The sequence below is a fragment of the Myotis yumanensis genome, unplaced genomic scaffold (genome assembly GCF_028538775.1).
Source record: "Myotis yumanensis isolate MYYU_CA2020_CCGP unplaced genomic scaffold, mMyoYum1.0.hap1 SCAF_2, whole genome shotgun sequence".
Classification (NCBI taxonomy): domain Eukaryota; kingdom Metazoa; phylum Chordata; class Mammalia; order Chiroptera; family Vespertilionidae; genus Myotis; species Myotis yumanensis.
The window spans coordinates 125,421,312-125,444,310 of NW_027223753.1; the positions used below are offsets into that span (position 1 = coordinate 125,421,312).

Genomic DNA, 22,999 nt, shown 5'->3' on the forward strand with positions numbered 1-22,999 from the left:
TTATTTTTATCCTGGTTATTTCACTTGCATTTAAATAGCATGTTAATTTTCTTAAATATTTTCTGGAAATAACTAGAGTATAAATAGATAACTGAGCCTAACTTTGTTAGAAATTTTAGAAAGGACTCTTAGCTGAGTCCTTTGCTCAGAGTTTCATTTGGCTATAGTCAAGATATTGGCCACACTGAATTTTTACCTGAAGGCTCAACATTAGAAGAATCCATTTGCAAGCTCATTCTGGTTATTGGCAGAATTAATTTCTTCCTGATTTTCATTCAGAAGCTCCCCTCAAATCTCAGGCTGTGCACATGTCCTTGCCAGGTTGTTCACTTACACCATCAAACTTATAAACATTCATCTCTGGATAAAAACGGACCCCAGACGATGACTTGCTTACACTTATGATATGTAGCCATGCCAGACTCCAGATTCCCAGGTATGGTAAACAATAAAAAGAGTGATAGGAGCTTTGAGAGATGGATAATGGCCATACCAAATATGGTGCTGTAGACCATAACAAAGAGTTCAGATTTTATTCTATGTATCCTTCTTAGTCCAGGGCATGAGGGGCCCATTCCTGTTTTTGTTTTGTTGATGTTGTTGTTGTTTGTTTGTTTTTAATTTAGGAAGGTTCCTCCTGCCTCCCCCAGCCGTGCTACTACTAAAGTGTGAGAAAAACATAGGGCCAAAGGTATGTTTTACCTGCCAGGGATCTACCCTCCCTGACCCACCAGATGCTTTAGGTACTTGAGACTCCAGAACTTTTTGCCCCAGTAGTCCTAAGTCGGCTTCAAAGGTCTACTCAGGTGCATTTCCAAAAGGTGTACCACATGGCCCGTGGCTCATTGTAATCTCAGAGACTGTTCAGTGTTCAAAGGGTCGCTATTTTCAAGGAGCATGGACAGAACTACCACATAAGAGTTGGAATGTTCAAAATCATGCACAGTATGTTCCTTGAGATCGGGACAAAATAATGGTGGCTGGGGAGGTGGAAGAGGAATAGGGCCAGAATCTGGTGCCTAGAGAGGCACTTAGCCCTGTAACATTATATATGGAACAGAATTCTCAGAAATCTACAAATTCCAAATTTAAATCTTTATGTTGTCAAGTCAGTCTAATAAAATGTTTAATTTTTTTGCATTATGTAAAACTCTAAAAAATTTAAACAAATTTCAATATATGGTATATTTGCCAACATTTATAATATTGCCCTGGATCATACCAATGTTCATGGTGATCCTGATAGAAGCCATGATCAGGGAATGACAATATCTGATTAGTTTTAAGATCAAACAGGCTGCTGTGTAAATGAATGGACTGTAAGCATTTATAACTAGAAGCAGGGTTGCAAATCAGAGGCTACTGCAGTAGACCAAGGGAGAGGGAGTGTGGCTTCATCTAGAGAGGTTAGTGGTGAAGCTGATGAGAAATGGACAGCTGTGTGCTTGCTTTGCAGATAGAGATAATCAAACTTGCTGATTTATCAGATAGGGACCATTAGGAAAAATAAGATATAAAACATGACTTAGAGTTCTATGGCTTGAATAGTTCATTAAATAGTAATGAATTTAATCTCATCTACTATCTTCTTGGAGCTTTGGCTAAATATGAGGTAGCTGGGGGGAAAGGACATGACTCCTTATCATCTAACTTTTTACAAATTCAATAATTTAATCTCTACACATTGCCTTTTCTAAATAGCAGTTTATGTCACATGTCCTCATGCCCTTGATTAACTGATTGATTCATTTAAAATTTTGTCTTTTTATTTGTGTGCATTTATTTCAGATATGCACTATTTCTTTTTATTAAATGACAAAAATCAAGGAGAAGCATTTGTTTTTCAGGGATTGCCTTTTCCACCATTTGAATTAAACTTGGATTAAAAATACGCAAGTAGATTTTTATATAAAATATTTGAGTAATAGATACTGTCTGAAGAAATCAAAACCCACAATAGAAATGTTAACTTTGACAAAAAAGGGTGGCCTTTCAGTTATAGAAAAACAGCATTTTTTTTAACAGTATTTACATTCATAAAAACTGACCGTCCTAATCAGGAAGCCAATTTGACATGTCCATTATTGTACTATGTTTTAGGATATAAAATAAAAATTTCTACAAAGGCCAAAATGATGTGAATGGATCTTGACTCATTAATAAATTCTGTGCTATAGAATTATTTTACATAAATAAATTTAGTCTATGCATTTCTATTTTGCAAACACATAGTAAAAGTCAGATTTTACTTTCTGTTTTATAATTCACTAAGTTTTAGTATTGTTTTACTATTATATGTTGTAATATAATATGTAGATGAATATTATAAGAATAATGAATTGAGAGTTATGTAATTATTATAAGGATGTTTCAAGATTCATGGATGATAAATATCTGCTATAATAGATAAAGCAGGTATAGGTATGATATGTTTTCCAGGTTTATGTGAATATTCCTAGTTTGTTCATTGGGATTAGGGAGTTAGCAATATAATCTAACAAGTTAGAGAAAACAGAGAAGGCTTTAGAATTACCAGGAGGGGTTATTAAATTCATTTTTGAATATGAAATTGAATCTTCTTTTGGAAATTTAGTGGGTTTATATAAAGATAGATATGTTATATATGTGTCCCAGTGAGGCACTCTAGACTGCCCACAAAGAATTAGGAATGTGTAGTATAAAAGATTAATTGTGTCCTTGTTTAGGATACTACACAGCTGAAAGTGCCAGGTTTGAGCAAAGAACAGTAGAGAATGCTAACCATTTAAGCTTTTGACATTCAAGAATGTCATCCTCTAAGGAGGCTAAGCTGAACTCCAAATTGAGAAATAAGGAAAGTATTGCAGAACCATAAGAAAAAGGTGTGTGTTATTTTTCTTTAATAGAGAGGGAGTGGCTAACACTATTAAAATTAAACAATGTGATCAAGTAGTTAAAAGTTAAAAAAAATAATTTCTCTGTCAGTTGGGGGATCACTGTGTGAGGCTAAAAGATTTTGATACATATAGTTTCAGAGGAGTGATTGGGCAAATCCAGATCACAGTGGTTTGCACAGACAAATTTGAATAAGCACAGTTGACCCTCGAACAATGTGGGGTTGGAAGTGCTGAATTTGTGCACAGTCAGAAATCCTCATATAACTTTTGACTCTCTAAAAACTTAACTACTAATAGCCTACTGTCAAGCAGAAACCTAACCTATAACATAAAGTTAATTAACACATATTTTTATATTACATGCATTATATAATGTATTCTTTCAGTAAATTAAACTACATAAAAGGAAACTGTGATTAAGAAAATCATAAGGAAGAGAAATACAGTTACAATATTAATTGAAAAATATCCCTAATATAAGTGGTCCCACACAGTTCAAACCTATGTTATTTGAGGATCAGCTATATATCTCAACAGATTGGTGGTATTCACACTTTTTTTCCAGGATGCTTTTGCTTGTCTAACATATGCCCCTCTTAGAAATGCAGTTCACTGAATTATTCTCATGAGATTTTTCATTTCTTCATGTAAAGAATGCAAATTTAGATTCTATTACTAATTGCTTCCTTATAATCTAAAGATGACATCTAGGGATTGTTGTTTCAATCCTCAGGGTGCAATGGATGGAATTGTAGCTCTAATGTAATATACTAAAAATGTAAGCCAATGTAAGCAAGCATACAAGCCTCCCAAAAGAATTTGGAAACATTGTTAGGCTTTTCTCATATAGTCATCCTAATGTCAAATATTATACAATACAGATTTTACTAATTTAATTTTGTAGAAATGCTCTGAAGTAATTATAAATATATTGAATTTTATAAGTGATCTTTTATAAATATGCAAAGTTAAGTAGTCTAAGTTTTGTTTAATAAAGAATGCAAAGGGGTAGTTTACATCCTGAACTGAATGTTTTATTTACTAAAAAATGGTAAGCTCCAAACTGCAATAATTTACCTTAATTTTACTCTATTCTTTTCTGTACTTAATATCCAAACCATCGAGAGTAACTAAAAAATACATTATAGATAGGTAGATAGATAGACAGATAGATATACCACAACATATTTAAAAAAAAATACTCCCAATGTATGAGAGTGAAAGGGATGATTAGTACTTTATTAGAGATATGAAATCAAAAGTATAGTTGAACCAGCTGGCCAGCATGGCTTAATGTTTGAGCGTATGGATCAGGAGATCACGATTCAATTCCCCATCAGGCCATATGCCCGGGTAGCGGGCTCAAGCCCTAGAGTGGGGCATGCAGGAGGCAGCTAATCAATGATTCTCTCTCATCATTGATGTTTCTATCTCTCTCCCTCTCCTTTCTTCTCTAAAATCAATAAAAATATACATTTTTAGAAGTATAGTTGAACCTAGTAGTTATAGAAGTTAAAATAAATTATCCTATATAATAAAAGCCTAATATGCAAATTGACCAACCAGCAGAACGACTGGTCTCTATGATGAGTACTGACCACCAGGGTGCAGACGTTCAATGCAGGAGCTGCCCCCAGCCCGCAGGCTCTGACCAGCTGTGGCAGCAGGGGACGGGGGCGCTGGGCCAATGAGCAGGCGGCTCCAGGCCAGCCAAGGCAGGAACCAGTGGGGACCCCCTCCATCCCCCGATTGCCCCACTGGTTGCCCTACAGAACAGCCCTGATTGCCAGCCAGGCCTAGGGACCCTACCCATGCACAAATTTCGTGCACTGGGCCTTCATTATTTATATAATAAAAACTTTTAAAAGAATAAACTCTAGCCCTGACCGGTTTGGCTCAGTGGATAGAGCATCGGCCTGTGGACTGGAGGGTCCAGGGTTCGATTCCAGTCAAGGGCATGTACCTGGGTTGCAGGCACATCCCCAGTAGGGGGTGTGCAGGAGGCAGCTGATCGATGTTTCTCTCTCATTGATGTTTCTGGCTCTCTATCCCTCTCCCTTCCTCTCTGTAGAAAAATCAATAAAATATATTTTTTTTTAAAAAGAATAAACTCTACATTTCTAGCCAGAAAGCAAGCCAACTGCAGATATTTCAAATCATAATATCATTTATCAAAGAGTAATGTTAACTTGGATACCACAAAGCAATTTGGTCATATTTTTGTGCATATTTGAAAATTTATTAATATATACCTAAAATACCTTCTGTAAGTATAATTATTTCATTTAATAATCACATGCCATATTTACTGCTTTATTAATTTTAAATGATATGAGTATCAAAGTACACTATTAGATTCCAGTCATCTTATGAAATGGTTGTTAGTCATAAACATATATATTTTTTATTTTTTAATATGATTTTTTTATTGACTTCAGAGAGGAAGGGAGAGGGAGAGAGAGATAGAAACACCAATGATGAGAATCATCCATTGCTTACCTCTTACATTCCCACTATCCAGGATTAAGCCTACATTCTGGCCATGTGCCCTAACCTGGAATTAAACAGTGACCCCCTGAGTCTCACCAACCTGGCCTAATCATAAGCATATTAAAGCTTGTCTTATGACACTGATTTTGGTAACAATGTGTTTAATCATTTTAGATCTTTTTTAAATTTAATTTTGTAAGATTTATAGAATAATTTCTAAATACATATGATGATTCATATAAAATTTCCCTCTGTTAATATATTCCACAAATTTTCAGTTCACCTAAAAAAATTGTTTTATCTAATTGAATAGACAGACATTTACACAGCTTATTTTGAAATGTACCATATCTATGTAAATGATGTTCATTTCAAGCTGTCAAGACATTTACTCTATATTTTAGAGATAATAATAATATGCAAGCTTACTCTTATCAGATTTAATTTAGTGCCCATGAAATTCATCATTGGAAATCAATAATTCTCTTTCCTTTTGCCTTATTTCAAAATATAGCAAATTATTTGAGGGCATTTGTATAGTATTATTCATACTTATTATCCCACTGCCCAAAACAACATTTTTTTCTATGGTTAAATTCCAATTTATGCTATTTTTAATTAAATAAGAACCTTCATACCTTTTATAGTATAAAATATACTCTATAATAAAAGGTTAATATGCAAATTGTCTCCTTGGGAGTTAAAAAGACCTGGAGTTTGACCACTTGCTATGATGTGTCCTGACCACCAGGGGGCAGTGTGGAACAAAGGAAGGCCCCAGTCAGCAGCTGAAGGCCCCAATGGGCCCAGATTGCTGACCAGGCCTAGGGACCCTACCCTTGCACGAATTTTGTGAACTGGGCCTCTGATATTAAAATATTGATTTCTAATAATCTATACTAATAAAAGCCTAGGTGACCCTCGCACCCTCACATCATCACAAGATGGCCACCCCCATGTCACCATAAGATGGCCGCCACAAGATGGTCAGCAGGGGGGCAGTTAAGGGTGACTGGGCCAGCAAGGGAGGGCAGTTGGGGGCAAACAGGCTGGCAGGGGAGCAGTTAGGTGTCGATCAGGCTGGCAGGGGAGTGGTTAGGGGGCAATCAGGCTGGCAGACAGAAAGCAGTTAGGAGCAATCAGGCAGGCAGACAGGCAAGCGGTTAGGAGCCAGCAGTCCCGGATTGTGAGAGGGATATCCTAAATTGGAGAGGGTGCAGGCTGGGCTGAGGGGCACCCCCCCCCCCCCCCGCATGAATTTCGTGCACTGGGCCTCTAGTTTATATTAATAAAAGGTATATATCATTATATTTTTAAAATAATGTTCGATAAATTATATTATATATTTTAATAGTTTTACAATAAAATAGAATTTATAGAATTGAAACATACATTACAGAGATATAATTTTTTAACAAATGATTTAGAGCAGTGATGGTGAACCTTTTGAGCTCGGTGTGTCAGCATTTTGAAAAACCCTAACTTAACTCTGGTGCCGTGTCACATATAGAAATTTTTTGATATTTGCGACCATAGTAAAACAAAGATTTATATTTTTGATATTTATTTTATATATTTAAATGCCATTTAACAAAGAAAAATCAGTTCGCGTGTCACCTCTGACATGCGTGTCATAGGTTTACCATCACTGATTTAGAGTCAGTTGAGAGGAACTCAATTAACTGACATAATGGTTAGAAGACATACTAGGGAACTCAACAAAGAGGAAAAAAAGATGTAGAACAAAAGATAAGACATGTGGAGAAGATTGCTATGTGGTTCAATCAGTAAGTTTTGAGAGTGTAGAGTATAAGAGAGAAAGAGACAGGGAAAGGCAGAGCATATAGTACAAGAAATACTAGATGCTACAATGGCTAAATTTTTCTTCCCTCAGGAACAGTCAATGTGTGGATTAATGTCAACAGACATTGGTGTTTATAAACAATTATAATACTTTTCTAAATGCTTAATATTATAAATATATAGGTATATGTATTTTCGGTGGTGTGTGCAGGGTATTGGTAAATAAGATCAATTGCTTTAAGACTCTTTTGTGAAAGAAGAATGAATATATCAATTTTAAATATATGTATAAAGTGATTAGTAAATAAAGATAGCAAGAATAATTTCAAAAATATAATTTTTACATCAGTTACTATTTTTGTTTAATATCAACCCAAAATTAAGTGACTTAAAACAAGAAATCAAGTGGCAGCAAAAACAAGTAATTATTACTATTCATCATATCTATGGATCAAGAATTAAAGCAGCTCAGGTGAGCTATTCTGGCTCAGGGTTGATCATGAGGTTGCAGGACCATAATGTCTGGGGCTTGCGTTATCTCAAAGGTTTCTACATTTAAATATCTGGTAATTGGGATGGTGAAATGTATGACATTTTATTGCTTCATCTTACACAACACTCTGTTGATAAAAATATTACACATTCCATTGACATTTAGGAGAAACACCATTTTTCAGTAGAGGATCTCCTAATTTTAAAATTTATTTTTATTTTTTTTTAATTTAATACTAGAGGCCCAGTGCATGAATTTGTGCATGGGTGGGGTCCCTTGGCCTGGATGGCAATTGAGGCCTATCGGGGGACCAGAAGGCCAGGGAGGAGGGAACACGGGAGGCTGGCTGTGGGAGCGCACTGACAACCAGATGCCCCTGCATTGAACATCTGATCCCTGGTGGTCAGTGTGTGTCATAGTGACCAGTCATTCCCAGTCTTTCTGCTGTTAAGGTCAGTTTGCATATTACCCTTTTACTATATAGGATAGAGGCCTGGTGCACGGGTGGGGGCTGGCTGGTTTTCCCTGAAGGGTGTCCCAGATCAGGGTGGGGATCCCGCTTGGGTACCTGGCCAGCCTAGATGAGGGGGTGATGGCTGTTTGCAGCTGGTCACACCCCCTTCAGAGTGGGGGTCCCCACTGGGGTGCCTGGCTAGTCTGGGTGAGGGGCTGAGGGCTGTTTTCAGGCTGGTGAGTGACTGAAGCTCCCAGCCTCTCCTTTTTTTCTTTTTTTTTTAATTCTGGGATTTATTTACCTTCTATAGCTGTCACTGGAGCTGAGAGCCAGCTCCAGCTCTGAGGCCCGGCTCTAGCTCTGAGGCCGCGGATGGCTGAAAGCAGGTATCTGGGGTTTGTTTAGCTTCTATAATTGAAACATTGTTGCTTCAGGAGCTCAGAGCCGGGCCACAGCAGGCAGGAAACCTTGGCTTCCTCCATCACTGGAGCAAGCAAGCCTAATGTTCGCTTCAGCTGCGTGGCTGCCAGCCGCCATCTTTGTTGGCAGTTAATTTGCATATCCTGGTGATTAGCCAATGGGAAGCGTAACGGAGGTATGGTCAATTACCATGTTTGTCTATTATTAGATAGGATCGACATGCTGGCACCCTCAAAAATGAAAATGGCATGGATTCTTCGTAACTTTTTTTTTAAAGAAATATTTTGGGCAGGGGTGGTGTGGTGTGTGGGAAGAGATCAACCAAGGAACTTGTATGCATATATGCATAATCCAATAGGGTGGTGAAGACCTGGGGCAGGGATGGGGTGGGGTGGGATAGGGGCAGGGATGAAAGAGGGGGACACATGTAATACTTTCAACAATAAAGATTTTTAAAAAGAAAAAAATAAATACAGCAATGGAAAAAAAATTAGAGCCATTTTATGATCATAACAACTAATATTGAGCAGAAGGTACAGAGATTTCCCATATACTCACTCCCTACCTCCATACATGCATAGCTTCTCATATTATCAACATCCACTACCAGAGTGATACATTCCTTAAAATTGATGAACCTAAATTGACACATAATTATTACTAAAAATCCTTAGTTTACATTAAGTTTACTCTAAGCATTGAACAGTCTGTGGGTTTGGATAAGTGTATAATGACATGTAATCACAGTTATAGTATCATATAGTACATGGGGAGTTTTACTGCCCTAAAAATCCTCTGTGCTTTGCCTATTAATTTTCCCCTCCCCCATAACCCCTGGAAACCACTGATATTTTTATTGTCTCCATAGTTTTACTTTTTCCTGTGTGTAGACTTAAAATAATAATACTTTTCTTCTCACTTCTAAGTTATTCTGTCGGGGCTAATAATCAAAATAACAGATACAGATTAATAGGAGAAAATCAAATTTTAATACATGTGCACAGGGAATTAACATAAGCATAAAAATTGCAAAGGCAGTGAATTAAATTGGGTATATATTTCATGATAGACAAAGGAGAAATGAAGGCATAGGGGTTTGAGATGTCAAGGGAAGTAGGCAATTTATAGGTAGTTGAGTAAAAGCAGAACATACATACATGGCAGGTAAATTCTTGCTTTAAGGAGACACGGGTGATGCAGCTACAAAGCCTCTGCTTGGTGCCTTTATGTCTACTATAGTTAATGCAAATTAGAATAAGGTGAACAACCTAAGATTTCCTTCCTGAACCAGGCATTTTCATCTGAATGTCCTAGGTGTGAAAAGGAGCAGGTGGTCAAGGAAGGGGAGAGTCAAAGTAATTTCTGAGCCTCTCTCTCTCTCTCTCTCTCTCTCTCTCTCTCTCTCTCTTTCTCTCTCTTTCTCTCTTCATCCCAGGTTTAAAATTTACACCTCAAAAAGAAAATCTTTGGTCCTGTTCACCAGAATAGTGAATAGTAGAAATCCTGCAGACATAACCTTTTCTGATTGTTTTCTTTTGCTTAGTAATATGCATTTACATTTCCTTCATCTTTTTTTCCCTCTGACTTGATAGCTCATTTCTTTTTAGTGATGAGTAATGTGCCACTGTCTGAATGTACAGCAGTTTATTTAATCATTCAAGGACAGCTTAGTTGTTTCCAAGTTTAAGCAATTATGAATAGAGCTGTTATAGACATCTGAGTGCACACTTTCTTAAAAAAAGTATCTTTATTGTTGAAAGTATTACAGATATCCCCTTTTTTGGCCCATTGGCCCCCTGATTCCCATACCTGCTTGTCCCAGGCCTTCACCATACTATTGTCTGTGTCCATGGGTTATGCATAAACTTCTTTGGTAAATATGACCCCACCCACTTCCCCACTCCCACCTTCCCTCTGAGATTCCACAGTCTATTCCAAGCTTCTATGTCTCTGGATCTATTATGTAAATTAATTTATTTTATTCATTAGATTCCATATATGAGTGAGATCATATCATACTTGTGTTTCTCTGACTGGCTTGTTTTCCTTAGCATAATACTCTCCATGTCCCTCCATGCTGTCTCAAAGGGTAAGAGATCCTTCTTTTTTACTGCTACATAGTATTCCATTGTTCTCCTATGAACATAGAGGTGCTTGTATTCTTTCTGATTGGTATTTCGGGTCTTTTAGGATATATTCTTAGAAGTAGCATCACTGGGTCTAATGGAAGTTCCATTTTTAATTTTTTTAGGAAATTCCATTCTGTTTTCCACAGTGGCTACACCAGTCTGTATTCCTGCCAGCATGTGTACTAGGGTTCCTTTTTATCCACATCCTCTCTAGCACTTGACATTTGTTGATTTGTTGATGGTATCCATTCTGAGAGGTGTGAGGTGATAACTCGTCATTTTAATTTGCATCTTTTGGATGATCAGTTACTTTGAGTAGTTTTTCACGTCTTTTGGCCATCTGTATGTCCACTTTGGAGAAGTGTCTATTTAGGTCCTTTGCTCATTTTTAAAAAATATATTTTTATTGATTTCAAAGAGGGAGAGAGAGAGAGAGAGAGAGAGAGAGAAAGAGAAAGAGAGAGAGAGGTCAATGATGGGAGAGAATCATTGATTGGCTGCCTCCTACACACCCCCCACTGGGGATCAAGCCCACAACCCAGGCATGTGCCCTTGACTGGAATCAAACCCAGGACCTTTCAGTCCACACGCCGATGTTCTAACCACTGAGCAAAATAGTTAAGGCCCTTTGCCTATTTTAAATTAGAGTTTTGTCTTTCTTTTTAAATTGTAAGTATTCCTATATGTTTTTTATATTAACCCTTTATCATATGTATCATTGGTAAATATGTTCTCCCATAGAGTGGGCTCTCTTTTCATTTGGTTGATTGTTTCTTTTGCTGTGAATGAGCTTATTTTGATGTAATCCCATTTGCTGATTTTCTCCTGTTTCCCTTGCCTTAAGAGATGTATCAGCAAACATTGCTATGAGAGATGTCAGAGATTTTGTTGCCTATGATTTCTTCCAGGATTTTTATGGTCTCATGCTTTACATTTTAGAATTTTATTCATTTTGAGTTTATTCTTGTGTATGGTATAAGTTGGTGGTCTAATTTCATTTTTTGCATGTATCTGTCCAATTTTCCCAACACCATTAATTGAAGAGACTAGCTTTACTCCATTGTATGCTGAATAGACCAATAACAACTGATGAAATTGAAGCAGCAATAAAAACAAAACAAAAAACAAAACAAAAACAAACAAACCTCTTCCCCCACTCCCCCCCCCAAAAAAAAAATTATCCTGGTCTAGAGGACTTCACGGCCAGGTTTACCGAACATTCAAAGAAGAACTAGCACCTATCCACTCAAACTATTCCAAATAATCCAAGAGGAAGAAATGTTTCCAAGCTCTCTCTATGAGGCCAGCATTACCCTAATTCCAAAACCAGATAAAGACACCACAAAGAAAGAGAATTACAGGCAATATCCCTGATGCACATAGATGCTAAAATCCTCAACAAAATATTAGCAAATTGGATCCAGCAATATATTAAAAAGATTATACACCATGACCAAGTGGGATTTATTCTGGGGATTCAAGACTGGTACAATATTCACAAATCAATAAATGTGATATAGCACATAAACATATTGATAGACAAAAATCACATGATCATATCAATAGATGCAGAAAATCATTCCACAAAATCCAAATCCTTTTTCAATAAAAACCCTAAGCAAAGTGGGAATAGAGGGATCATACCTCAAAATAATAAAGTCCATCTATAATAATAAAAGCATCATATGCTAATTAGACTGGATGTTCTTCCAGATGACCTTTCTGGATGAGGGAAGCCCGGCTCCTGGGTGCCAGAGGGAAGCCAGTGCCAGCAGCTGGAGGAAAGAAGGCCTACTCTTGCATGAATTTCATGCACCGGGCCTCTAGTATATGATAAACCCACAGCCAACATCATATTCAATGGGCAAAAACTTAAACCATTTCCTCTAAGAACAGGAACAAGAGAGGGATGTCTGGTTTTCCACTCTTATTCAACACTAGAGGCCCGGTGCACAAAAATTTGTGCACTTGGTGGGGAGTTCTCAGCCCGACCTGTGCCCTCTGCAGTCTGGGACCCCTCGGGGGATGACCACCTGCTGGCTTAGGCCTGCTCCCCGGGGGATTAGGCCTAAGCTGGCAATCAGACATCCCTCTGGCAGCCCGGGAGCCCTCAGGGGATGTCCACTTGCCAGTGGGGAGCAGGCCTAAGCTGCAGTCTGACATCCTTAGCACTGCTGAGGAGGTGGGAGAGGCTCCCACCACTACAGCTGTACTGGCAACCATCAGTCCTGCATTGAGCGTCAGCCCCCTGGTGGTCAGTGTGTGTCATAGTGATCAGTCATTCCCAGTTGTTCTGCTGTTAGGGTCAATTTGCATATTACCCTTTTATTATATAGGACTAGAGGCCTAATGCACAAAAATTTGTGCACTAGCGGGGGACCGGGGGTCCCTCAGCCCTGCCTGTGCCCTCTCGCAGTCTGGGACCCCTCAAGAGATAACGGCCTGCTGTCTTAGGCCTGCTCCCGGGTGGCAGAGGGCAGGCCCAATCCCTAGGTGCAGCCCCTGGTCTGGCTCAGACCAGGGCCAATTGGGGAGTTGGGGCGCCGCCCCTTGTCATGCACAGAGCAGGGCAGATTGGGAGGTTACGATGCCCCCCTCAGTCATGCTCAGGGTAGGGCCGATTGGGGGGTTGGGGCACTGCCCCCTGTTACACTCAAGGCAGGGTCAATAGGGAGGTTGCGGTGCCACCCCCTGTCATGCACAGAGCAGGGCCAATCAGGGGGGTTGGGGCTCCGTACCCTGTCACGCACAGAGCAGGGTCGATCAGGGGGTTGGGGAGCTCCCCCCTGTCATGCACAGAGCAGGGCCCATCAGGGGGGTTGGGGCGCCGCACCCTGTCACACACAGCCGCAGGGCGATCAGGGGTTTTGGGCACTGCCCCCTGTCACACTGATCCCGGTGCCGGGAGGCATATTACCCTTTTACTATATAGGATAGAGGCCTGGTGCACAGGTGGGGGCCAGCTGGTTTGCCCTGAAGGGTGTCCCGGATCAGGGTGGGGGTCCCGACTGGGGTGCCTGGCCAGCCTGGATGAGGGGATGATGGCTGTTTGCAGCTGGTCACACACCCTTCAGGGTGGGGGTCCCCACTGGGGTGCCTGGCCAGTCTGGGTGAGGGGCTGAGGGCTGTTTTCAGGCTGGTGGGTGACTGAAGCTCCCAACCGCTCCTTTTTTTCTTTTCTTTTTTTTTATTCTGGGCCAAGGCGTCTGCTGCTGAAAGCAGGTATCTGGTTTGTTTCGGTTCTATAATCGAAACACTGTATCATCTCCAGCTCTGAGATCCCGGCCAGCTGAAAGCTGTTTTCTGGGATTTTGTTTAGCTTCTATATTTGTTAAAATGTTTCAAACTGCCAGCCCAGAGGCCGGCAAGTCAGGCGGGGAACGTTGGAGTCCTCCTTCACTAAAGCAAGCAAGCCTCCTGTTCGCTTCCAGCTGCCTGGCTGCCGGCCGCCATCTTGGCTGGCAGTTAATTTGCATATCGCCCTGATTAGCCAATGGGAAGGGTAGCGGTCGTACGCTAATTACCATGTTTCTCTTTTATTAGATAGGATAGAGGCCTGGTGCATGGGTGGGGGCCAGCTGGTTTGCCCTGAAGGGTGTCCTGGATCAGGGTAGAGGTCCCACTGGGGTGCCTGGCCAGCCTGGTTGAGGGGCTTATGGCTTTTTGCAGGCTGGTCACACCCCCTTCAGGGTGGGGGTCCCCACTGGGATGCCTGGCCAGCCTGGGTGAGGGGCTGATGACTGTTTTTAGGCTGGCCACACCACTTTTAGGGTGGGGGGTTCCCACTGGGGTGCCTGCCCAGTCTGGGTGTGGGGCTGAGGGCCCTTTTCAGGCTGGCCAAGCCCCCCCAGGGACGGAAGCTCCCAGCCTCTCCTTTTTTTTTTCTGGGATTTATTTACCTTCTATAATTGAAACTTTGTAGTCTTGAGAGGAGCTCAGAGCCGGCCAGGGAGGGCGGGAGGGAAGCTAGGCTTTCTCCATCGCCTGGGCAACCTAAGCCTCCTGCCTGCTCCAGCTCCATGGCCATGGCCAGCTGAAAGCAGGTATCTGGGGTTTATTTACCTTCTATAATTGAAACTTTGTTGCTTTGAGTGGAGCTCAGAGCTGGCGTGGCAGGGGGGAAGCCTGGCTTTTCATATTATTTGCAATCTGAATATCTTCTTTGGCACATTGTCTATGAAGGTTATTGGCCCATTGACAATTTGGTTATTTATTTTTACTTTTGGGTTTTAAGAATTCTTTCTATATTTTGTATGATAGTATTTGACCAAATATGTCTTGTGTAAATATTTTCTCTCTGTGACTTCTTTCATTATCTTAACAGTGTCTTTTATAGAGTAAAAAAATAATGTTAATGGAGTCTTAGCTTATGAACCATTTTCTTCATGAGTTGTGCCTTTGGTGTTATAAATAAAAAGTCATCACCACACCCAAGGGTATTTAGATATTTCTCCTAGTCATAGGAGTTTTATAGTTATTGCTTTTATATTCATATTTGTGATACAATTTGTTATTTTTTAAAGCATATTAGTTCTCTGTTGAAATTCTTTTTTTTTTTTTTTTTTTTTTTTTTTGCATATGGCTGTCCAGTTCTTCCAGCACCACTTGTTGAAAAGACTATCTTTTGCTCCTTTGTAAAAAAAGATCAGTTAATTGTATTTATGGGATTCTATATCTGAACTCTTTACTCCTTTCTATTGACCTATTTGTCTATTCTTTCTCCAACACCACAGTATCTTGATTGCTATAGCTTTTCAGTAAGTCTTAAAGTCAGATAGTGTCAGTCTTCCAATTGTGTTCTTCTCTTCAACATTGTGTCTGAAACTTTTGTAAGGCTCTGCTTTGTGTGTGTGCTATCTGACAAAGAGTAATTGTTCTCCATTATGCCCATATATAAAAGAATGTTAATCAGAGCAAAATTTGCAATAGCCTCAAAATAGAAATAATCTAACTATATGAGGCTGGAAAATAAAATGTGGCATATTCCCACAACAGTTCACAATGCGACATAGATAATGAATGAGCTACATAAATCAATCTCACTACAAAATGTTATGCAAGAAAAATAAATGACCAAAGACTACACAAAGAATAACTACCTTCTGGTAAGATAAAAAGAAATAAACTAAACTAAATTGTCTCATAGTGCAGATATAGATAGATTATAGATATATACTAGTAGATATAGATATAGATGTATGTGTAGATGTAGTTGTAGATATAGGTATAGGTATAAATATAGATATAGATAGATATAGATATAGATATAGTTGTAAAATATAAAGAAAACAAGGACATTGTTATCACAACTGGAAGAAACGTGATTACCAACGAGGTGTAGGAGAGAGTTATGTGGAGACACACATATGGAGCTGGTTTGACATGACATCCCCTGTTGTGCAGGGAGGTTGACAGTGTGGACCTTGAGGCTCTCCCTCATTAGATTGTGGGCTTCTTGATGACAGAAAACGTATACTAGACACTTCAGTGTTGATTGGATTTTTTTATATTATTAGCTCTGAATTGCCTAAATTTGAAAAAGTGAGAGGTAGGATTTGGTGTTTAAGAGTTGTATTCTTCCTGAATCATGTAATCTGGTTTAGTAACTTTGTTCTCTGTAATGCAGAAAAGTAAAACCCAGGTGGATAGTGTAACAGATGATGATTATATATTTTGTGTATGTGTATATGTATTATCTAGGTAAAATTGACATAATTAAAAAATTATCACTAATATTTAGTGTTTATTCTAAAATTTTCTATAATCAGGAAATTCTCTCTTCCTCCTTCTCTCTCCCTGCTCTCCCTTAAAAATATATTTTTCATACTCCATTTATTAAAATTTCTTCTTGTGTCTCATATGGGCCTTTCTGAGGTTGTTCCAAATCATAGACTAATCGACTTTTTTTTCTTTCATTCCAAACACTTGTGATTAAATTCTTAAAATATTTTCCAAGAGTAAATTTGAGTTTTCATTCCCTATGCATGAAACACATTTTCTCTTTCTATATTTATTTCATAATTTTAGAAATTTTATTTTGAGTGTTAATTTTAGGCTATTGAAAATAAAAACATTTTAAAGACTGTGGCTATATTCACCATAAATTTTATTATCTGTCTTATTTAAAGGCTTAAAGCACTTTATATCCTTTTATATTGTCAGATCTAGGCAAACTTCCCTGTTAAAAATAAATAGATTGAACCTGTAAATAAAATGGGTTCAATTTAATTCCAGATTTTAAGTAATTATTTTTAATGTTTTTATTGAACCTGGCCAGTGTGGCTCAGTGGTTGAGCATTGACCTATGAACCAGGAGGTCACAGGTTCCCATTCCTGGTCAGGGCACATGCCCAGGTTTGGGCTTGATCCCCAGTGTGGGACATGCAGGAGGCAGCCAATCAATGATTCTCTCTCGTCATTGATGTTTCTATCTCTCTCTTCCTTTCCCTTCCTCTTTGAAATCAATAAAAATATATTTTTAAAAATAAAAAATAATTAAACATTTTTATTTATTTTAGAGAGAGAGAAAAGAAAAAAGAGGGAAAGAGAGAGAGGCATACATTGATGTGAGAGAGAAACCTTGATTGGCTGCCTCCTACATGCACCACAACCTGGGATTGAGCCGCAACCTGGGCATGTGCCTTCACTAGGAATTGAACCAGTGGCCCTTCAGTACATGGGACAATGCTTTACAACTGAACCACACTGGCCATGACTTAAGACATTTTTTATTCCTTGATGACCCATAGAAAATGAGCATAGAACATATCACTATTGGGACATTTTTGTTATTGTAAAGTATTGTAATAAAGCATTTTTAGTAGATTCATTTAAAAAGTTATAATCTTACTCTGATGCATTTATAGAATAAAAGAAAAAGTTTACAGGTAACTAGTCTATTGGAATAGTCTCAACTTTGACGGTTAAATATTATTTCCAATTGTCTTCTCACTTTTTTTTTTCATGTCCTTTTCTGGCCCAAAATCAAGTTGTTGTTGTTGTTTTTCTTTTCTTTTTCATATCCTGGCTACTTTTCTCTTAAATGTGTGTCTAAGTCTGGGTCTCTAAGGCTATTAGCTTTTTGTTTGTTTTTTTTTTTTCTGTCAGTTGCTCCTCTTCCAGAGTTTATTCCATCCTCTAATCCCAAGAATCTACCTAAGGTTCATATTTGGCCTAGAAACATGTGATTTCAAAAGCAGACCTAACAGGATAGATTCAGAGGAATAAAGAAAGCATGTGTTTCAAGGTACTTTAAAAATATTCAAAGGAGATAGTTCAAAATTAGATAGGAAGGAAAATAGGAGGAACAATTTATAAGGTAAATTAACATAAGACTGATTAGATTATGTAAAATACCTAGAATTTCCAAGGAGAGTTTAAGATTTGAGATTAAATTATCCATGGAGCCAATGACTCTTTAGAATTAAGCCAATTATATTATTCACTGAATGTGTTGATGACCTAAGACTTTTTAATGCTCTTACACTAATGAAATTGCAACACTATGTTATAATCTGGGAAGTTACTAGCTTCATTGGAAAACAAAACAAAACAAAAAAACAAAACAAAAAAACACACCTCAGAATTTGAATGCAGAGGTAAAAAAATAAATCCAGTAAAATAATAAACAATTTAAAATGTATTCTATTTTCTAATAATAATTCTTGCCTGGCCAGCATGGCTCAGTGGTTGAGCATCGACCCACAGACGAAGAAGTTACTGGTTCAGTTCCTGGTTAGGGCACATGCTGAGGTTGTGGGCTCAATCCCTAGTAGAAAGGAGGCAGCCAATTGGTGAGATTATTCTCTCATTGATGTTTCTATCTCTCTAACCCGTTCCCTCCCTCTTTCTCTAAAAATCAATAGAAACATTTTAAGAGGTGATTCTAACTTTGTTGATTATTTAGGAGTAAAATGTATAGAAGTTTTAAATATTAGGTTAATATCATTCATAGGTTGCATAAACATTACCCTTCTTAATAATTAGAAAGCTAAATTAATCTAAACTATGAACTTTACTAACAGAGGAAAAAAGAAGTATATGGCATAACAGTAAATAACATCACTGAGCAATATGTGGCTGCAAGTATGTTCAAACCGGATGGAGACTGGTGAGAGCTGTGGAGCATCTAGAGTTTCTGGCTCATGGTCAGCAGGTAGAGCCAGGAGATATGGCCAAAGGTTGGGCTCACAGACATGGTCAGCAAAGCTGTCACAGACATGGGCCAGCACTTCATTTTCCCTTGTATTCTGCAAAGAAAACTGTACAAACTAGTTTTGTCCTTAAAGGGACAATGCAGGGGATGCAGTTTGTCACATAGAGAGAGTCAGAGCCCAAACTGCCAACCTGTTGTCATGCAAATTGAGTCAGGAGACGCAATTGCAAAAAGGTCCAGATATTTGGTCACAATTATGTTATTGAAGTCCAAATCACATAGTAATGCTAAAAACTATTTTTGGAAGGTTTGGGGTATTCATATCTCTCCAAAATAAATATATTTAAAAATATAGACTACTTTATTGAACATATTTTTTAAATATTAAAGTAGAATTAAAGTTATATATCACACACCTAGTACTTTTTTCTAAATTAGAATTTAATAAATTAAGTGAAATTTCTATACAAAAATTTAGGGTATTAAGGCACCACATTTCTGCAAACTACACTTTTCCCATAATCTTTCTGAAAAATAACCATCAATATACTTTCTCCAGGCCTATTCTGTCTGCATTTAAAGTGAAAATTTAACAAATTATAGTCAATGAGGGATTTGACAAAGCACCATAACTGGAAATTGCCAATAATGTGTTTCTAATTTGTATTAGAGAAGAAAAATGAGCTGAGTCATTGAATGTATTTAAAAATGAATTGCAGTCAGTGTGTATTGTGGCTAACAAGCTCTTAGGCACTGAATCATACAGAAGTTAATAACACATGCTTAAGATGCTAGAGAAAACCTGTATGGATTTTATAGGAAGATTTTCATTACCTGTGGTAATGAATCATATGGTTTTAGAAAACTTAATGCATTTTGGATCTGAAATAAATTGATTGTATAAAGATTTTTTTTAGGAAGAGTATAATGCAGTTTACCAGAGTTTTAATGTTACTCTATATTAAACACTACTTAAGCAGCTTGCAATTATTATAAAGAAATAGAAAAGCCTGTTTTCTGACATTTTTACAGAAAAACACCATATAAATTAGAAAAATTACAGTGATGGCAAAACAGTGGAACTATTTAGCAGTTGTTCCCTTGAACTATTCATTACTGAGATGTAATTGATTGTTCAAATTACAGGTTCAAGAAACAAGTTTTTTTTAAAGCATAATATATTGTTTATGACAAATAATAATTTGTCTGGCATTTCTTCTTACTAAATAAATGATCTTGGAATTTCACTTTACATTCTGATAAAACCATTACCAAATATCTGAACACAAACTAAAACTGAACGAACTTACATGCATTATTTTCTGTCTCCCTCAATTACAGTGATAGATTCTCAGGTGGTAATTTTCTTCTCTAAGCACAATTTAATATTTTATATGAAAGCAGAATAGTGGGAAGTTTAAAAAAAGTAAAAGAAAGATATGGGAGACTGTTTACATATGCTTAAATTTGATGTCCTCCTTATATAAAACTAGAGCCCTGGTGCATGAAATTCATGCATGGGTGCAGACCCTAGGCCTGGCCGGAGATCAAAGTGCGAGCGTCTGGAATGGAAGGGCAGATCCCAGCTGACCTCTGGGCCCTGGGCAGCACCTGGGCCCCAGGCCCCCACTTGCCCCCCTCTGCCTGAGTCATAGCACCCGAGTCCCCACATGGAGCTGTAGTGAGCGAGGCCAGACACCATGGGCCAGGGTGCAGCATGGGCCTCTGGGCTGCCCATGGCACCGCACAGAAGACAGGTGGGCAGCGCACTCTCTCCCAGTCGTGCTCGCAGACAAGCTCCTGCTCAAACCCACAGGGATCCCAACCAGCCCCTGTGGTCCTGGTGGCTGTGGCCCAGTTCACCCAGAAGAGGCCATGCAGGTGCAGGATGGGCTTCTCATGGGTGCCTGGCACTGAATGCCTGCTGCCAGCGCTGCGTCGCTGACGCCCATCATGTTCCATGTCACCCCCTGGTGGTCAACGCATGTCATAGTGAGCTGCTGAACTCCCAGTTGACCGACCACCCAAGGGGACAATTTGCATATTAGGCTTTTATTTTATAGAATATTTACATAACCTATATTTATATTTTGAATTGCAATCAAGGACTCAGTACAGTGAATACATTAATGTGAGACTATTAAACATAGTCAAGAAAACCCCCTTTTGCTCTCTCTGGGCAACTGTGGGCTTGGTGGGGCAGTACCGAAGTGGGGCCAGAAGAGCAGGGACCAGGAATGAGAGCCGGTGGCCTGAGGGGCTGAGGCACAGCCTGCCACGGGCTGCACATCCTCCATGGAAGCTGGAGTGAAGTTCAAGCTTCATCCTACCCTTGCGGATTCTGATTGTTGACGTCTGCTTCCCTGGCTTGTTTGATGGGACAGGGATTGTGGAGGAACCACGCTGGTGGCTGAACTCAAGCCTGGGTGCTTCCACCAGTTCAACTGGAAGTCGAGCTGTGAAACCTGGAGTGTCTCCTTCTCCCTAAGATGGGTCCTGGTTTGCTTGGTCTCAAGGACACTGCATTGTCAAGCTTATCCCCTGGCCGCTGTTAGGTCTGATCCAATAATTGAATCAATACCCTCTCCCCTGGGAACTGGCCACTTCACAACGGACATTCCACTTACTTAGAACACATTCCGCTTGCTAAGACCATTCTCTCTCTCCCCCGGAGTTTCCCAGAATCCAGACCTGCACAGAGAATTATCTGCCCAGAAAAAGTCCACCTAGAGTCCTTTGAAACCTCTGACTCCCCGTCTTTGGGTGCTGGCACCATTTTGCGGCTCAGCTCATCAGGTATCCAGATGACCTAATAAATTCATAATTCTTCACTCCTTTTGGCCTTGTGCGTTCCTCTTTCAGTGACCCTAACATTTGGTGCCAAAACCAGAGGTAGTTCCATGGGGATGGAGAGCCATCATTCCGCCTTTGAGCACCCTGAGTTTGCTACTCAGAGAGCAGTAGGCAGTGGCAGCTCGACCTGGGCTTACCTCCGAATCCTACTCCGGTGACTTGATTGCTGGCCTCTATTAGGTCTCCCTCTCTATGGACCCTCCTGAACCAACCAAGGAGGATGCTGGATGGAGAATCTGTCCTTATCCATTACTGACCCTCCATCTCACACTGGCCAATCATCTCTAGGTGAGTGGTGTTCCACAATTTCCCTCATTTTGAGTTTTCTGCCCACTCTCTCTCATTGACTTCTCAAAAGTCTCTCTTCTCAAAAGTCCTAGCGCTAGGCCAGACGACTCCTCAGCCTTTTGGCTTTGGGTCCTTCTGGACTGGGGACACCCAGTCCAGAGGGTCACCCCTCATTTCTCGTGGTTATTTGTTTAGCAGCAGGGATGCCTGACCTAAAAAGCCACCTTTGGATTTGTGCTCTATCACTCACCCTTCTACTCTCACAGACCATCTTACGGACACTCCCTCTGTACCCTCAAGGGGGAGATCATGCCCAACCACCACATTTTATTTTGCAACACTGTTTGGCCACAATATAAACTAGCTAATAAGTCTCAATGGCATGAAAAAGGCACTTTTAATTTTAACACACTGCACAATTTAGATAATTACTGTCACTGCAATGGAAAATGGTCCAAGATTCCCTACATCCAGGCCTTTTTCACCCTTCAGGCCCAATCCTCTCTCTCAATTCTGTTCTACCCATCAGATCTTTCTCCTTCACACAGAGCATCTTACCCCTAACACTTCTGATTCTGAATCTACTTTTGACCCAGCAGACCACCAACCTCCACCCCCTTACACATGCGCTCTCTCATCTGCAATAGATTCACAATACCTAGACCCTCCTAACCAGCAACCACCTTCTCCTCCAGCCCCTGAGAGCCCAAATCTAAGAATGCAAGCTCCAAAACAGCCTTTTCCCACCTAACACTTGCTTTCAGGCCACCCAAAGACCACCTTGCTCAACAGCCACTTCTATTCCCACGCCCATTCTACCCCTGTGAAAGGTAATAGGAACTAAAGGTATTGTGTGGGTACACATCCCATTTTCCCTGTCTGACTTTGCACAGAATGAGAGACATCTCAGGTATTTTTTCTACTGAGGAATTTAAGTACCTGATTCAGTCCTGTGACCTGACCTGGTATGACATCTAAGTCCTCTGTCCTCCTCTCTCACCCCAGAGGAGAAAGAGCACATCTGACTAGCAGCTCAGG

The 22,999-nt window shown here is 39.5% G+C and overlaps 1 pseudogene; it reads left to right on the plus strand.

Moving 5' to 3' along the window:
- Positions 1–22,999, plus strand: part of LOC139002577 (WD repeat and SOCS box-containing protein 2-like) — a 79,416-nt pseudogene that overhangs the window by 51,899 nt on the left and 4,518 nt on the right.